General features: G+C 39.2%; 1 pseudogene; it reads left to right on the top strand.

The window, feature by feature from the left end:
• The first annotated feature begins 12,555 nt into the window (after positions 1–12,555).
• Positions 12,556–13,958, top strand: LOC107538867 (keratin, type I cytoskeletal 18 pseudogene; annotated as a pseudogene).
• The last annotated feature ends 2,814 nt before the right edge of the window (positions 13,959–16,772 follow it).

Raw genomic sequence — 16,772 nt, 5'->3', positions numbered from 1 at the left:
AGAAAACATAGAGAAAACCAATAAAACTAAGAGCAGGTTCATTTAAAGAAATCAATAAAGTTGGATAAACCTCTAGCCAGCCTGATTATTAAAAGGAGAGAAGACACAAATTACCAATATCAGGAATGAAAAGGGGAACCTTACTACAGATTCTACAGATATTAAAGGAGTAATCAGAGAATGTGAACATTTTATGGCAACATATTCAACAATGTAAATGACACGAAAATTCCTTGAAAAACACAAAGCCCATTCAAGAAGAAGTAGATAAACTGGGAAGTTGTGTAACTATTTAAAAATTTGAATTTGTAATTTAAAACCTGCCCATGAACTTCAGGGCCAGTAGTTTCACCGCTGACCTCTAACAAACATTTAAAGAAGAAATAACACCAATCTTAGACAAATGGCTTTAAAAAGCAGAGGAGAAGGAATGCCTTCTAACTGATTTTAGAAGTTCACCAGTATTCCAATATCAAAACCAGACAAAATTATTACTAGAAAGCTACAGACCAATGCTCCCCATGAGTATAAATGCAAAAAACCTTAACAGAACATTAGCACATAAATCCAGCAACATACAAAAAGAATAAACATCATTGCAAAGTGGAGTATATCCCAGGAACAAAATATTGATTTAATCTTTAAAATCAAGCAATCTAATTCATCACAATAATAGACACCAAAAACCCAAACAAACCCATAGATCATCTCAATAGATGTAAAAAAGATTTGAGAAAATTTAAATGTTCATTCATGATAAAAACTGTCAGCAAAGTAGGAATAGAATGGAACTTCCTCATACTAATGAATGGAATCTATGAGAAACCAACAGCTAACATCAGTGAACAACCATATGCTTCCTCCTTAAGTTTGGAAAGAAACGAGGACTTCTGCGCTCTTCACTTCTATTCAACATTATACCTGGTCTCTTTGTTAATGCAGTAAGGTAAGGAAAAGAAATGAAAGGAAGGGGGAGGAAGAAATAAATTGAAAAGGAAGAAATAAAGCTATCTTTATTTATAATTGCTTTGATCTTGCATATACAAAAAATTTAATCTACAAAAAGTATATAGAAGTACAAAAAGGAATCGACAAAAATGTGAATAAAACTAATTAGATTTTAGCTAGATTGTACAATAAAAGGATAATACACAAAATATCCACTTTATTTCCATATACTAGCAATAAGTATTTGGAAATTGGAATAAAGACAATACAATTTCCAATAGTGCCAAACAACCTGAAATACTTAACAGTAAGTTTGCAAAAACATGTGCAAGACCTTTACACTAAAACTATATGCTTATGGATCAGGGAACTCATTATTGTTAAGATATCAGTTGTCCTCAAGTTGTTCTATAGATTCAACACAATATCAAGCTGATTCTTAAATTTATATGGAAATTCAGAGGTTTTAGAATCGCCAAGACAATTTTGAAAAAGAAGGAAATTGATGGGCTTGCACTACTTGATTTCAAGACATATTAAAAACTGCATAAATCAAGAAAGTATGGTATTGGAATAAAGATAAACAAAACCCTCCAGAAATAGACCTTCACATATATGGATTTTTGTCAAAGCTACCAATTCTATGGGCAGAATGATAGTCTTTTTAATAAACAGCATTGGGACAAATGGATAGCCCTATGAGAAAAAATGACTCTTATGTCATACCATACATAAAAATCTCATAATCTCATACCTAACCACAGAGCTAAAATTTTAAAACTTTTAGAAATGATAGGGGAAAAATTTTGAACCTTGGGTAGGTATAGATAGGACACAAAAAGCACAAACCAAAAGAACTGACAAATTAAACCTCAAAAAAAATGAACAGCTTTTGCTTTTGAAAAGACAGTGTCAAGAAAATAAAAAGGCAAATTACAGACTAGGTAAAATATTTGCAAAACATATATCTGATAAAGGACTTGTGTATAAAAAAAGAACTCTTAACAATTAAATTACATGAAGATAAATTATTTATTTTTTTAAAAAGGTACAAAAGATTTAAGTAGAACACTTCATAAAGAAAATACACTGTGGGGGGAAAAGTGGATTTATAGTTGTGAGTACGCAAAACAATTTATTCTTGTTTTATCATTTATTAATTATTGTATTATATTCCATACAAACAACTGTAAACCCATTTTGCCCCACCCTGTATATGAATGGCAAATAAGCACATAAAAAGATGCTCAACATTATTCAGTCATTAGGGAAAGGCAAAGTAAAGCCATACTGAGATATTATTATATATCTATTAGAATGGCCAAAATTAAAGAGACTAGCAATATAAAGTGTTGATAAGGATGTGGATCAGCTGGAACTTTCATACATTGCCGGTGGGAATGCAAAAATGATGCAGCTGCTTTGGAAAACAGTCTGACAATTTTTTAGAGGGTCACTATATCACTCAGCAATCCCACTCTTATATGTTTACCTAACAGAAATGAAAATCTATGTCTAAAGGAAAACTTAATTGTACATGAATTTTCTTAGCAGCTTTATTCATAATAGCCTCAAACTGGAAACATCCCAAGTGTCCATGAGTTAGGGGATAAACAAATTGTGATATATTCATTCATAGTAAGACTGCTGATATGTGCTTGAAGTCAGAAACATTATGGTAAGTAAAAAAAGACACAAAAGACTACACGGTGTATGATTCCATTTATATGAAACTCTAGAAAAGGCAAAACTATCGTGATAAAAACAAGTAGCGCCTAGGGTCATGGATGTGAGAAGGGACTGATGGTAAAAAGGCCCCGAGGGCACTTTTGGAGATGATGGAAATGTTCTGTGCTGTTTGTGGTGGTGGTTACAGGGTATATAGGTTAGTCAAAACTCATCAAACTACATTCTTAAAATGGAGAATGAATAAATAATGGAATAATATTCAGTAATAAAGAGATACAAACAGGTAACAATTTGGATAAATCTCACAGACATTGTGCTGAATGAAAGATGCTGGATACACAAGAATACATATTGTATTATTCTGTTTCTTTGAAGTTCTAGAACAGGCAAAAAATCATCTAGGGCGAAAAACAATCAGAGATGTGGCTGCATCTGAAGCCGGGCTGGGGAGCATTTCCTGGGGAGAGGCCTGAAGTAACTTTCGGGGTGGTGGTAATATTCTGCGTTTTGAGTGAATGTGGGTTACACAGGCGTATACATTTGTCAAAACTCACTGAACTGAACGTTTAAATATCTATGGATTTCATTGTGTGTCAATTATTCCTCAGGACAATTTTCCTAAAAATAAAAAAAACGCTTTTATGTACATTGTTTAATTTATTCTTCAGGACAGCCCGAGAGAGGAATGCAGTGAAAACTCTCACCTGTTTCGTATTTCAGAAATGCAGTGTCCACTGAAAAACCGCATGACTTGCCAGAGGTCACACAGCTGGGGTCAGAGTTCAGTGTCCTCTGTTGCTGGCGCTGTGGTGGTTGTGGCGCCGGCCCACGGGGGAAGGACAGTCTTTCGTAAATAAGCAAATGGAAGGTGGTGCTCCATGCTCACGCCAAACCTGTGTGTTTTCTGAAACAAGAGAATTCAAATAAAAACAGGAACAATAAAAACACTCTCCCCAGTGACATGTCACCTGGGCACGGCACAGCGTTTAAGTTGCCGTCCGCGTGCCTTCGCTTTCTCCTCCCTTTGTTCAACTGTAAAACAGAAACACTCAAAGGGTAACAGAGCAATAGCCAGAGGACACCTTGCAGCTGATCGGCAGAGCTGCTGGTTGCTGCGGTGCTCCACCTGCGCTTGCTGTGGAGCTCGGGCCGTGAAGCCGAGGCGCGGTCAGCTGGCACTGCAGAGGGCTCGTGCCCACAGGGAGGGCCCCCTCCGGCCTCACCGCCCCCTCTCCTGAGGCTCGGTCAGGGCGGGAGCGACTGGTTTCCCCAGGCCGAGGGGCATCGCTTTATCACTGATGGGATATGACATGAAAAGAGCTGGAATCTCAAGGTCCAATTGTATGAAGTCACAAGGATTTAGGGCCGTATCGTCAGAGGGGAATAACAGCTAATACCTTGCTAGTTCAGAGATCAGATGGCTCAGTGGTTTTTCGTTCTGACTTGCCATGAAGAATTTGAGGAATGCTCTTTACTGTGAGCTGACTTCCAGATATTCTTACTGTTGATTGGCTTCTTTAAAAGGTTGCTTTCATCTAAGTTCCAGCTTTGTCTGGTCCATGGTTTATATTTCTGGAAAAACTTCAGAATGGGCCTGTTCCTACGTCTTTCTACCTCTAGATGGGGCTCTTTTCATTCCATCCCAGATTTCAGTCTCCAAAAATGCCAGGGATGATAGCACAGACATTAATTGGCATGCATTCTTTTTTTGAAGGTTTTCACACGAAGAATAATCCTCCCTCCCTCCCTACCTCCCCCCCTCCCTTCCTTCTTTCCTTCCTTTCCTCCCTCCTTCCTTCCTCATGCTCACAACTGTAACCTACTTTTGCCCACCCCGTACTTCGAGCCCAGGCAGTGAAATGGACTGAATCAAAGGAATGGAGAGTTTAGAGGTAGATGGGACTTCAGTGGCCAGTTAGTTCAGCTGAAGAAAAAGGTGCCCAAGTTAAATACAGCTTGTCAAGCGGCCGAACTAGGCAAAGAACCTAGGGCGGTTTAATTACATCAACTCAGTCTGAACTCTGCTTCTGATGGAAGCAGAAGACATTTTCGGAATCCTGGTGGCACGTCTTATGCTGGCCTTTTCTCGTCTCCGTGTTAGCGCAGTTGAATTTTTCAACTGTCACATGCAAGCAGCTAACCTCATCATTTTTCATTTCAGGGCCATTTTAGATGCTGCTGCTGGATTTGTGGAGAAGTTACTGCCTTAGCCAAATGTGTGCTTGTTTTTTTAATGACACTATTAGCCTCCTCTCACCCTCCTCCCACCTGATCTTTTAAAATGTCAGCGCCTGACTTACCACACCTCTCACCCCTCCATTACTCTTTCTGAGCTCCAAGCCCTCTCTCTCTCTTCTCCTTTCAGCTTCCATCGAGGGACCTCTGGCCTCAGCAGGTGCAATGCATTCACCACACCAGCCGGCCCAATAGTCTAGGGAACAACAGCTGGAGTGAAAGTGAATAAAGATTTTGCATAATTGTCCACCTTCTCAAACTCTCTCGATTTGGCCTGGAGCTTCCCTGATCCTCTGTGGGGTATTACTTAAGGATCTTTGTCCATACAGTGGAATTAATAGTGATCAGACAGATCCCAAAACAGCACGATGCACACCCGTGTTTGCCTACCACTATGCTGGCAGTGGCCACCAGCCCACCTGGTATTTGAAACACTAGGGACTGTGTTATGCAAAGGCCACCCTAATTTTCTAAGCTGCTGAAGGTACTGACTTCTGAGCAAATCATGCCCTTGGCACCTCTCCAGGAGGCCCTGAGCCACAGGTAGCTCTGCTCACCTGGGACACCAAAAGACAGGAGCTCATTTTCTGTTCATGGCCTCCTGGAGGCCACCAGACTTCATGGTCTCAGACTGGATGGGGCCTAAAGGTCATCCAGTATGACATCCATATTTTTGTGATTATATTAGAAAATCCTCTGGGTGTAAGTTATAAACCTTGTCAAGATGGAGCCCAAGTCTGTGTCTCTATTATTTAAATGCCTTTGGAGTCAAGAGGAGGTTAATATTGCCTAAATCTTAACTGGTATTCAGTATCCACATGATTTGACTCCAACTTATACCTGTAGTCATACCTGCTACTGCTCTATAGTACGAAGTCTGTATTTTAGCAAAAGGATATTGTTTGTCTCCCAAATACTTACTGTGCTTTACCATTTCTAAAATTCTCTTTGTCCAGGCATATGTCCTTTCTACGTATATTTGCCACAGTCCTTCAGCTCTGTCACTCAAAGTCATATCCAGGCCCCTGATTTCAATAGCACACTCTCCATAAAGACTTTCCAGTTGCCCTGGCTGAAAAGCTTCTCCCTTCCTTGCAACTCCCATAGCTCAGTTTGCATCCCTGTCGCGTGCTGTGTAATGGTTCAGTTATCCGTGCACACACTATCTACCCTCCTGCTTTAATCCCATTGTAAACTGTCCAGGACAGACCATTTGCTGTGAGCTCTACATCCCCCACAGCATGTAGGGAAGGCTTTTGCACCTAATAGGCAAGTAAGAAAACATTTGTTGTGAAATTAATGAGAATCATGAAATGAAGAGTTAAGGAATTTTGGAGCCCGGGAAAGCTCAGCTGGTGACTGGGGCCAAAGTGAAAGAGAGAGGCAAGAGCAGGAAATGTACTAGTTTGATCTTTCTTCGGAGGCAGCCAGCTGTAGCCCCGACTAAATTCTCTCTCCTTTAAAAAAATAAAAAAGGCAAACAGCCACCAAAATTGGCAGAGGAAGTGATGACGTCAACCTTTCATTCCTTCACAGCTGTATCACTCAAGTAAAGCTCAATAGCTCAGACACTAAATTATTACATCTTCAGCCCCCTCCTCTTCCACCTAGGTTTTCTGGAACACACGCGTGCGCGCGCGCGCGCGCACACACACACACACACACACACACGTTCCTGGGGGACAAACAACAAGTATGTTTTAGAAGCTTGGTAGGTATGCCTGGTAGAGCAGAAAGTGTCATCCAGAATATGTGTATGTAAGGTACACTTCAGTTCTTTGGTAAAGGCCAAGGTTGTAGATAAGAATTTATTTTTGTTAGATTTATAATGCACATGGACTATTATTGGTTTCAGAGGTATCTCCATATCATGATGCTGAAAAGTATTGAGCAAGTGTCTGGAAGCCTGGCACGTGTCCCAGAGATCCTGAGAGTCCACAGAGATGAAGGATGGCTGAGTAAGACTGGCTTTGGCTAAGGCTAAAGAGCAGCCAGTCCGAGTAGGTCAGTAGGAGGGAGAGGGACTTTGTTGTAGCAGGATGCCATTGTCTCCACAGATGAGGAGCTGTCACTCTGGGCTTTGATCTTCCAGAGGTCACCTCTCCCTTGCTGAATCAGTACTGAGCATCAGATTTTCTCTTATAGACTTACTGATGTATCATTTACTCACCTTACAATTTACCCTTTCAAATGTGTAATTTAATTATTTTTAGTAAATTTCTAAAGTTGTGCAATCATCACGATTCAGTCTTAGAACATTGCTATCATCCTGAAAATTCTATTAAGTTTATTTGCAGTCAATATACACTCTCACCCACCCCTTTTCTTGACATTTAATATAAATGAAATTACATAATATATATAGTTTTTGCACCTGGCTTCTTTAAGCATGTTTTTTGTTTGTTTATTTTTAGGTTCATCCATGTTGTAACCTATAGCAGTATTTTGTTCCTTCCTATTGCTGAATAGTATTTCATTGTGTGGACATAGAACATTGGGCTTATCCATTCACCAGCTGGTAGACATTTGGATTACTTCCAGTTTGGGACTACTGTAAACAACGCTGCTATGAACATTCACTTAAATGTCTTTTGTGGACATGTCTTCATTTCTCTTGGATGGATTCCTTAGAGTGAAATTGCTGGGTTTGGAGGTAAGTTTATTCTAATTTAAAGAAACAATCAGTTTCCAAAGTAGATGTACCGTTTTCATTCTTGCCAGGAATGTGTGAGGGTTCTGTTTTTCCGTATCTTCATCGATACTGTTCTTCTGAGTATAGCATTGTGAGGATGTAGTGGTATCACATGATTTTGAATTGCATTTCCTAATGACCAACTTTTTGTGTGTTTACTAGCTATTCATAAGTTTTCCTTGGCAAATGTTTAAGACTTTTACCCATTTTTAATCAACTTGTGTACTTACTATTGAGTTGTAAAAGTTTTTTTACATTCTAGTACAAGCCCTTAATCAGGCACATGTTTTGCAAATACTTTATCCCAGTCTGTAGCTGATCTTTTTATTTTGTTAAGGTTGTTTTTTGAAGCACAAAGGTGTTTACATTTAATAAAGTGCCATTTATCCATTTTTTAATGGCTCCTGTTTTGAAGCCATAAAGATTTCACAAGTTTTCTCAAAGATTTTTCTCCTGATTTTTTCTAAAAGTTTCATAGTTTTAGCTCTTACACTTAGAGCTATAGTCTATAGTCACATTATAGAGCCATAACGTGAGAGAAGGCAAGGCTCTTCTGTAATGTGAGAAAGGCAAGGCTCTTCTATAATGTGAGAGAAGGCTCTTCTTATTTTACTGCATATGGACATCCTTTAACCCAGACCCTGTTGCTGTAAAAATTATCATATCTCCATTGAATTATCTCATTACTTTGGTTGAAAATCAATTGACCATAAATATAAGGTTTTATTTCTGGACTCTCAATTCTATTCCAATAATACGTATGCCCATCTTGATGCCAACACCACATTGCCTTTACTACTAAAGCCTTTTAGTAAGTTTTGCAATCATGCAGTGTAAATCCAATTTTTTTCTTCTCTTACAAAATTGTCTTGGCTACTCTAGTTCTTTTGTGTTTCCATATAAATTTTAGTATCAACTTGTTATTTCTACCAAAAAGCCTGATGGGATTTTAATAAGTTGATCCTATAAACCAATTTAGGGAGATTTGACATCTGAACAATATTGAGTATTCCAATCCATGAACATTTTGCCTTCATTTATTAAGATTTCACTTTAACTTTAATTGGTTTTTCTTTTTCTAGGTTCCTAAAGTGAAAACTTAAATGACGGGTTTTAGATCTTTCTTTTCTAATATATGCATTCAATCAATGCTATAATTTCTCTCTAAGCACTGTTTTCACTGCATTCCACAAATTTTGGTAAGTTGTATTCCATTTTCATTTAGTTCAAAATATTTTAAAATTTCTCTTCAGACTTCTTTCACCTGTGCGTTATTTACAAATATGATGTTTAATCTGCAACTGTTTGGGGAATTTTCCAGTTACCTTTCTGTTATTGATTTCTATTTTAATTTCATTGTGGTGAGAACATACTTCGTATGATTTCTATTCTTTTAAATTTGTTAGGGTTTGTTTAATGGTTGTATACCTTACTAAATATTCCATATGAGCTTGAGAAGAATGTGTATTCTACTTTTGTTGTATGAATTATTACAGAATGCCAATTAGATCTAGTCCATTGATTGTGCTGTTCAATCCAACTATATCCTTATTATTTTCTGCCTACCCAATTCATCCATTACTGAAAGAGGAGTTGAAATCTCTAACTATAACACTGGATTCGTCTATTTCTCCTTGCAGTTCTGCAAGTTTTTGCATATTTTGACACTCTGCTGTTAGGTGCATACAGGTTAAGGATTGTGTCTTCTTGGGGAACTGAGCCCTTTATCACTACCTGATGCCCTTCTTTATCTCTGATAATTTATCTTGTTCTGCAGTCTGCTTTGTCTAAAATTAATACAGCAACTATAGCTCTTTTGATTAGTGTTAGCATGGTATCTCTTTCTCCACCCCTTTAATTTAATCTACTGGTGTCTTTATATTTAAAGTGGGTTTCTTATAGACAACATATAGTTTGGTCTTGTGTTTTTATCCATAGTGACAGTCTCTGTCTTTTAATTTCTGTATTTGCCATTAACGATTGAAGTGTTTTTTATAGTTGGATTAATATCTGCTGTATTTAGAAGATCTTTTATTTGTTGCACTTACTTTTTATTTAAAATTTTTTTTCCCTCTTTTCCTATCTTTTCTGGTTTTTATTGAGCATTTTATATGATTCCATTCCCTCCTCTCTTAACATCAATTATACTTCTTTTAAAAATATTTTAGTATTATTGTAGAGTTTAAAATATATGTTTACAACGAACTAATCAAAGTCCACTTTCATTTTTTTTATTTTTAAATTTTTAAAAAAACTATTTTATTTTTAAATATATCTTTATTGATTTCAGAGAGAGGAAAGGAAAGAGAGAGAGACAGAAACATCAATGATAAGAAAGTCATTGATCGGCAGCTTCCTGCACGCCCCCTACTGGGGATCGAGCCCGCAACCTGGGCATGTGCCCTGACCAGGAATTGAACCCCGATCACCTGGATCCTAGGTCGATGCTCAACTACTGAGCCACGCCTGGCCAGGCTTAAAGTTCACTTTCAAATGTCTATATTTATAATTCTCAATTCCTCCCTCCTGTTTCTTATAATATTGCTGTTATTCACTTATCTATATGTTATAATCATCCAATACATTATTACTGTTATTACTTTGCACAAATAGTTATCTATTAGATCAATTAAAAATAAGAAAAGCAAAATATTTTACTGTACTTCACTTATTACTTCTCTGATGTTCTTCCTTTGATTATATAGATCCAAGTTTCTGAACTAAGTCATCTAAGTCATTTTTTAATCTCTTTAAAGAGCTTTTTGTAAAACATTTTTTGGAGGGCAGGCCTACTGGTGATACATTTCCTCAGCTTTTGTCCAAAAAAAGTATTTATTCTTCACTTTTGAAGGAATATTTTGCTGAATACAGAATTCTAGGTTGGTAGATTTTTTCTTTCAAAAATTTAAAATGTTTTGCATGACTCTCTTGCTTGCATGGTTTCTGATCAGAAGTTCAATGTAATTTTTATACTTGTTCCTCGGTAGGTAAAGTGTCCCTCCCTCACCCTGACCTAACTTTTTAAAGGACTTCCTCTGCCTTGGTTTTCTGAAGTTTAAATATGATATGCCTAGGTACAGGTTTTGGGGTATTTATCCTTTTTGGTGTTCTCTGACCTTCCTATAGTTTGGTGTCTGTCATTAATTTTGAAAAATCCTCAGCTATTCTTCTCAGATTTCTTCTACTCCTTTCCCTCTGTTTTCTTTTTCTGGTACTCCCATTACACATATGTTATACCTTTTGTAATTGTCCCACAAATTCTTGGATATTGTTCTTTTTCTTTTTTCTTTTTTTTCTTTGTGTTTTAATTTGGGAAGTTTCTAGTGACATGCCTTCATTCTTGCCAACTCTTTCCTCAGCTGTGTGGCTCCAGTCTACTGATGAAGTTGAAAAAGGCATTCTTCATTTATGCTACAGTATATTTAATTTCTAACATTCCTTTTGATTCTTTCTTAGAATTTTTATCTCTCTGCTCACACCTATTTGTTTTTGCATGTTGTCTACTTTTTTATTAGAGCACTTCACATATTAATCATAGTAATTTTTATTTTATTATTTTAATTTTTTTAGAGATTTTTTTATTGATTTCTAAAGAGAGAACAAGGGAGGGGGGGAGAGAGAGAGAGAGAGAGAGAGAGAGAGAGAGAGAGAGAGAGAGAGAAGAGCATTGATCAGCTGTTTCCTGCATGCCTCCTACTGGGGATTGAGCTTGAAATCCTGGCATATGCCCTGGCTGGGAACTGAATCGGCAGCCTTTCGGTGCATGGGATGACATCCAATCAACTGAGTCACATGGGCCAGGTCAACCATAGTTATTTTTAATTCTCTATCTCAGAATTTCAAAATCTGTGCCATATTGGAGTCTGGTTCTAATGCTTACTTTGTCTCTTCAGACTGGTTTTTCTTGCCTTTTGGCATGCCTTGTACTGCCTTGTTGAAAGCAGGCATAATGTATTAGGTAATAAGAACTGAGGCAAATAGGCCTTTAGTGTGAGGTTTTATATTAATCTGGCTAGGAGCTGGGCTGTGTTTAAAATTTATTGTAGCTTAGGTGCCAGAGGCTTCAGTTACCTCTAACAACCTTGTGTTTTTCAGCTCTTTCAGTTGTAATGTGCTATTATTCTACTGGAGCCCTGTTGAGGTGGTGGTGAGGTGTTGGGAAGGGGAAGCATTCTATAATCTTATGATTAAATCTCAGTGTTTTAGTGTGCCTGAGTTTCTGGGCTGTAACTTCAGAACTTTTTTTTTTCTTTGTCTCTTTTTTCCCCTTTAGATGAGACAGGAAGGCTATAGGGAGCCTGAGTTGGCTAACTGCCCTTCCCCCAAGGTTGATAGGCTCTGGAAAAGTTGGTCCCTTGGAGAGAAGCTTTTGCTGTGGAGGAAGCTCTGAACACATATGCAAATTGTTACTTTCCCCCTCACCTCTGCCTGAAACATGAGGGCATTTTTGTTGGATCCTCACCTTGAGAATCTGGTGGGGTTCCTGAATGTAAAGCCCATGAAATTGCACCCCTAGGAGTTTCTCTCTCTCAAGCAAATCCACATTGAGCCTCCAGCAATTCATCAAAATGATCATTTAAGTGTTCCTACCATTTTATGGCAGCAGTGGCTACTTCCCTAGGTAAGCTGATAGAGAATGTGATTTCTCTGTATTCACCCATCTCTCCAGTTTTGAGGGTAGTGCTTTGCCCTGGGGCACCAATTTTCTGATGAGTCTAAGAAAAGTCATTTACTTTCAGTTTGTTCAGCTTTTCTTGTACAAGGATGGAAGTGATGAATTGTAAGCTCTTTCCATGTCATAGCTGAAACTGGGATCCCTCCTTTCTTTTACTTTTAGCTTCTTTGTTTCTTTGAATCTAAGCTGTTTTTCTTGTTGACAGCACATAGTTTTTGGTCTTGCTCTTTTTTATTCATATGATAATCTGTGCCTTTCAAGTTGTGAACGAAAAAAGGACCACGTACGAAACCTGACAAGCTGAGGGGAGTCCTGCATGGCAGCCTTACAAACTCAGAGACTGGAAGTAACCACATAGAGTGGTTTGAAAGGAAAGCTTCCTAACTGGGTGCTTGAATCTGAATCTTGGCTTCTCACCTTCCTTCCTGAACAACAAGAGCTTCAGCACCTGCTCCAGCTTCTCCACAAACTATTGGACCCTGGGGTCCCTGAAGTCCTACTGGACCAGGCTAGCCAGCTGTGCAGCCAGCAGCTACACAGGTGCTGGGGGCTGGGGATCCTGGATCTCTCTGCCCCACTCCACCAGTGTGTAGAGTGGCTAAGGGTTTGAGGGCCTCACTGCAAGGATGGCCAAGGGTCTGGCAGGCATGGGGGCATCCAGAGTGAGGAGACTACACAATGCCTGAATGAGGCCTGGCCTCCTACCTGAAGAGGGTGAGAAGCTTGGCGGCTGATAATTGCAGACTGAAGAGCAAAATCCAGGAATACCTGGAGAAGAAAGGACCCCAGGACAGAGCCTGGGGCATTATTTCAAGACCATCAAGGATCCGAGGACTCATATCTTTGCAGGTACTGTGGACAATACCCGCATCATTCTGCAGGTTGGCAATGCCCATCTTGCTGCTGCTGCTGACTTCAGAGTCAAGTATGAGACAGAGCTGGCCATGTGCTAGTCTGTGGAGAGTGACATCAATGGGCTCTGAAAGGTCACTGATGACACCAGTAATGCTCAGTTGCAGCTGGAGACAGAGATCGAGTCTCTCAAGGAGGAGTTACTCTTCATGAAGGAGACCCATGAGAAAGAAATAAATGGTCTACAAAACCAGATTGCCAACTCTGGGTTGACCATGGAGTTGGATTCCACATATCTCAGGACCTCTGCAAGATCATGGTGGACATCTGGGCCCAGTTTGACAAGCTGGCTCAGAAGAACTAAGAGGAGCTAGACAAGTACTGGTCCCAGCAGACTGAGGAGAACACCACAATGGTCACCTTATGGACCACTGAGATAGGAGCTGCTGAGATGGCACTCATGGAGCTAAGACATACGGTCCTATCCTTGGAGATCAACCTGGACTCGATGAGAAATTTGAAGGCCAGTTTTGAAAACAGCCTGAGGGGGGGTGAAAATGCGCTATGCCATATAGATGAAATAGCTCAACAGGATCTGATGCACCTGGAATCAGAGCTGGCCCAGACCGGGCAGAGGGGCTGTGCCAGACTCAGGAGTATGAGGTCCTGCTGAACATCAATATCAAGCTGGAGGCTGAGATCGCCACCTACTGCTGCCTGCTGGAAGGAGGGGAGGACTTCCATCTTGGTGACTCTCTAGACAACAGCCACCCCATACAATCCATCCAAAAGACCACCACCACCCTCAGGATTGTGGACAGCAAAGTGGTGTCTGAGAACAATGACACCCAAGTTCTGAGGCATTAAAGGCAGCAGAAATGGGGCACTCCTTGGGAGGGAGCAGGCAGCCAATAAAAGTTCAGAGATCATTAAAAAAACACATACAACAAAACTTCCTAATTAAAGGTGAGTCATAGTGGGTAGGCAAGTGCTAGGCCAGTATCTTCCTTGACAAAGGTCAGTCTTTTCCTGAACTGAGCCTGTCTATCATCTTTTTGCATCTATGATAACATACCTTTGGAATGTCAGAGTAGCCCCCTTTGCCCAGACCTCTCAGGGCACAACCTCTCACCAGAGCCCCTCATTGCTATCTTGTTCTCTGGCACACCATCTCTATGTGCTGTGCCCACCAATGTAAAAGAAGTGTGTGTCTATCCATTTTACTTATTATCCATTCCCAGAGATTTCCCTGCTTTGCTTTCTCCTACCTCCATAATCTATCACCACTGAATTTCATGTAACCCCTTTATGTCTTTCCCTTTGATTCTGATGTATAAAATAAGTGGTAAAGCTGTCATTTTCCAAAGCATTTTTTCAATCTGTTGAGATTTTGCTTCCTGGCAATTGTCATCATTTTGGCTCAAATAAACATAAAAATTCTCTACAGGTTTGGACATTTCTTATGTAGACAAAGTGGAATGTTTAGTTACAATTCTGTTACCAATTCCAACGTGTGGAATTTCCCCTCATATTACCAAGCAATTCTCCAACACCAGCTGGGTGTCCTAACAATTCAACCCAATTGTGACCACACAGTGTCCCCAGAGATAGCATCAGATTGCACAGGTTAAGTGCTCCAGCCCATAAGACTGCCCTCCCTTCAGATGCCAATCACAAGTCTAGGTTGCCACCTGTGCTTCTGACTGACTGGCTGGAAATCAGAGGTTCCCCATGACACCCTCCTTGGGTTCAATTAATTTTCTAGAACAGCTCACAGAACTCAGGAAACAAGTTTACTCACTAGATGACCAGTTTATTACAAAGAATATTAAAAGACACAAATCAACAGATATGTAGGGCAAAGTCCAGAACAAAGGAACTTCTGTCCTTGTGAAGTTCAGGACCTGCCATGGTAGAACGTGGAAGTGTTCTTGCTCCCCAACCCAGCAGTTCAACCTGTGGGATTTCCCCCCTCCTTTTGGGTTCTTTTGGAAGCTCCATTACACAAGCATGATTAATTAAATCATTGGCCATTGATGATTAACTCAATCTCTGGCCCCTCCCTCTTCCTTAGAAATGAGGGGGTGGGACTGAAAGCTCTAAACCCCTAATCACTGTTGGTTCCCCTGGCAACTAGCTCTCCCATCTTTAGGGGGTTTCCAAAAGTCACCTCATTGACATAAATCCAGTTGTGGTGGAAAGTGGTTTGTTATGAATAACAAGATACCTATTTCACCTTTATGGCTCTAAAGCAGTTTCAGACACTGAGGACAAGAGGCCAAATATTATAATCAAAGATGCTCCCATTGCTCTGAATTGCTTAGGAAATTCCAAAGGTTTGAGGAAATGTGAGTCAGGAACCCTGGACAAAGGCCAAATACAAATTTAATATAAATCATAATATCAGAATAGTCCATTTATATTTAGTGCAGTTACTGATATGGTTGGATTTACATCTGCTTTTTTGCTATGTGTTTCCTATTTTTCTCCCTTCATTTCTCTACTCCTTTACTTCCTTTTCTTGTGTCAAATAATTATTTCTAATGTCATTTTAATTCCTCTGTTGATTTTGTTGTTATATTTTTAGTTATTTTCTTAGTGGTTGCTCTAGGTATTACAATATACATCTCAATTTATCATAATTTAATTCAGAATAATACTAAATTAATTCTAGACATTTGCCCAGCCTTTATGACTCAGTTGGTTGAGCAGCGTCCCACGCACCAGAAGGTCGCCAGTCTGATTCCTAGTCAGGGCTCAGTTGCAGGCTCTATTCAATCCCCAGTAGGGGGCGTGCAGGAGGCAGCTTATTAATGTTTCTCTCACTGATGTTTCTATCTCTCTCTCCCTCTCCCTTTCTCTCTCTGAAATAAAAACATATTTTAAAAAATAGAAACTTTGTTCCAATATATCTTCTTTTCCCTTCCCCTCCTTTGTTCTATTATTGGCATAACTATTTCTACATATGTTACATATTAAACAATACAGTGTTGTAATTTTTGCTTTATATAACTTTGTCTTTTAACAAAGTTAGGAGAAAAAAATGAGAATACATATTATAGAGTCTTTTATATTTACCCACATATTTGTCATTTCTGGAACTCTTCATTCTTACTGTGGATTTGAGTATTATCTGGTATAACTTCCCTTTCAGCCTAAAGGACTTCTTTTATTTTTTAAGTTTATTTTATTTTTTTATTGTTCAAAATATTACAGATGTCCCTTTTTCTCCCCATTGACCCCTTCCAACCCTCCTCCACCCCTCTCCCCAGTCCCACACCATATTATTGTCTGTGTCCTTGGGTTGTGCATATATGCATATAAATTCTTTGGTTAATCTCTCCCCACCCACCCACCCACCCACCCCCACCTTCCCTCTGAGATTCGTCAGTCTGATCCATGCTTCTATGTCATTGAATCTATTTTGTTCATCAGTTTATTAAGTTCTTTAGATTCCACATATAAGCAAGATCATGTGATGTTTGTCTTTCTCTGCCTGGCTTATTTCGCTTAGCATAATATTCTCCATGTCCATCCATACTGTCCCAAAGGGTAAGAGATCTTTCTTCTTTACAGCTGCATAGTATTCTGTGGTGTAAATATCCCACAGCTTTTTTATCCACTCACCTATTGATGGGCACTGTTTCCAGATCTCAGCTATTATAAATTGTGCTACTGTGA

Source organism: Miniopterus natalensis, chromosome 2, assembly GCF_054644295.1.
Source record: "Miniopterus natalensis isolate mMinNat1 chromosome 2, mMinNat1.hap1, whole genome shotgun sequence".
In the NCBI taxonomy this organism is placed as follows: domain Eukaryota; kingdom Metazoa; phylum Chordata; class Mammalia; order Chiroptera; family Miniopteridae; genus Miniopterus; species Miniopterus natalensis.
Note: the sequence above shows the minus strand (reverse complement) of the source record. Positions and strands in the feature narration are given on the sequence as shown.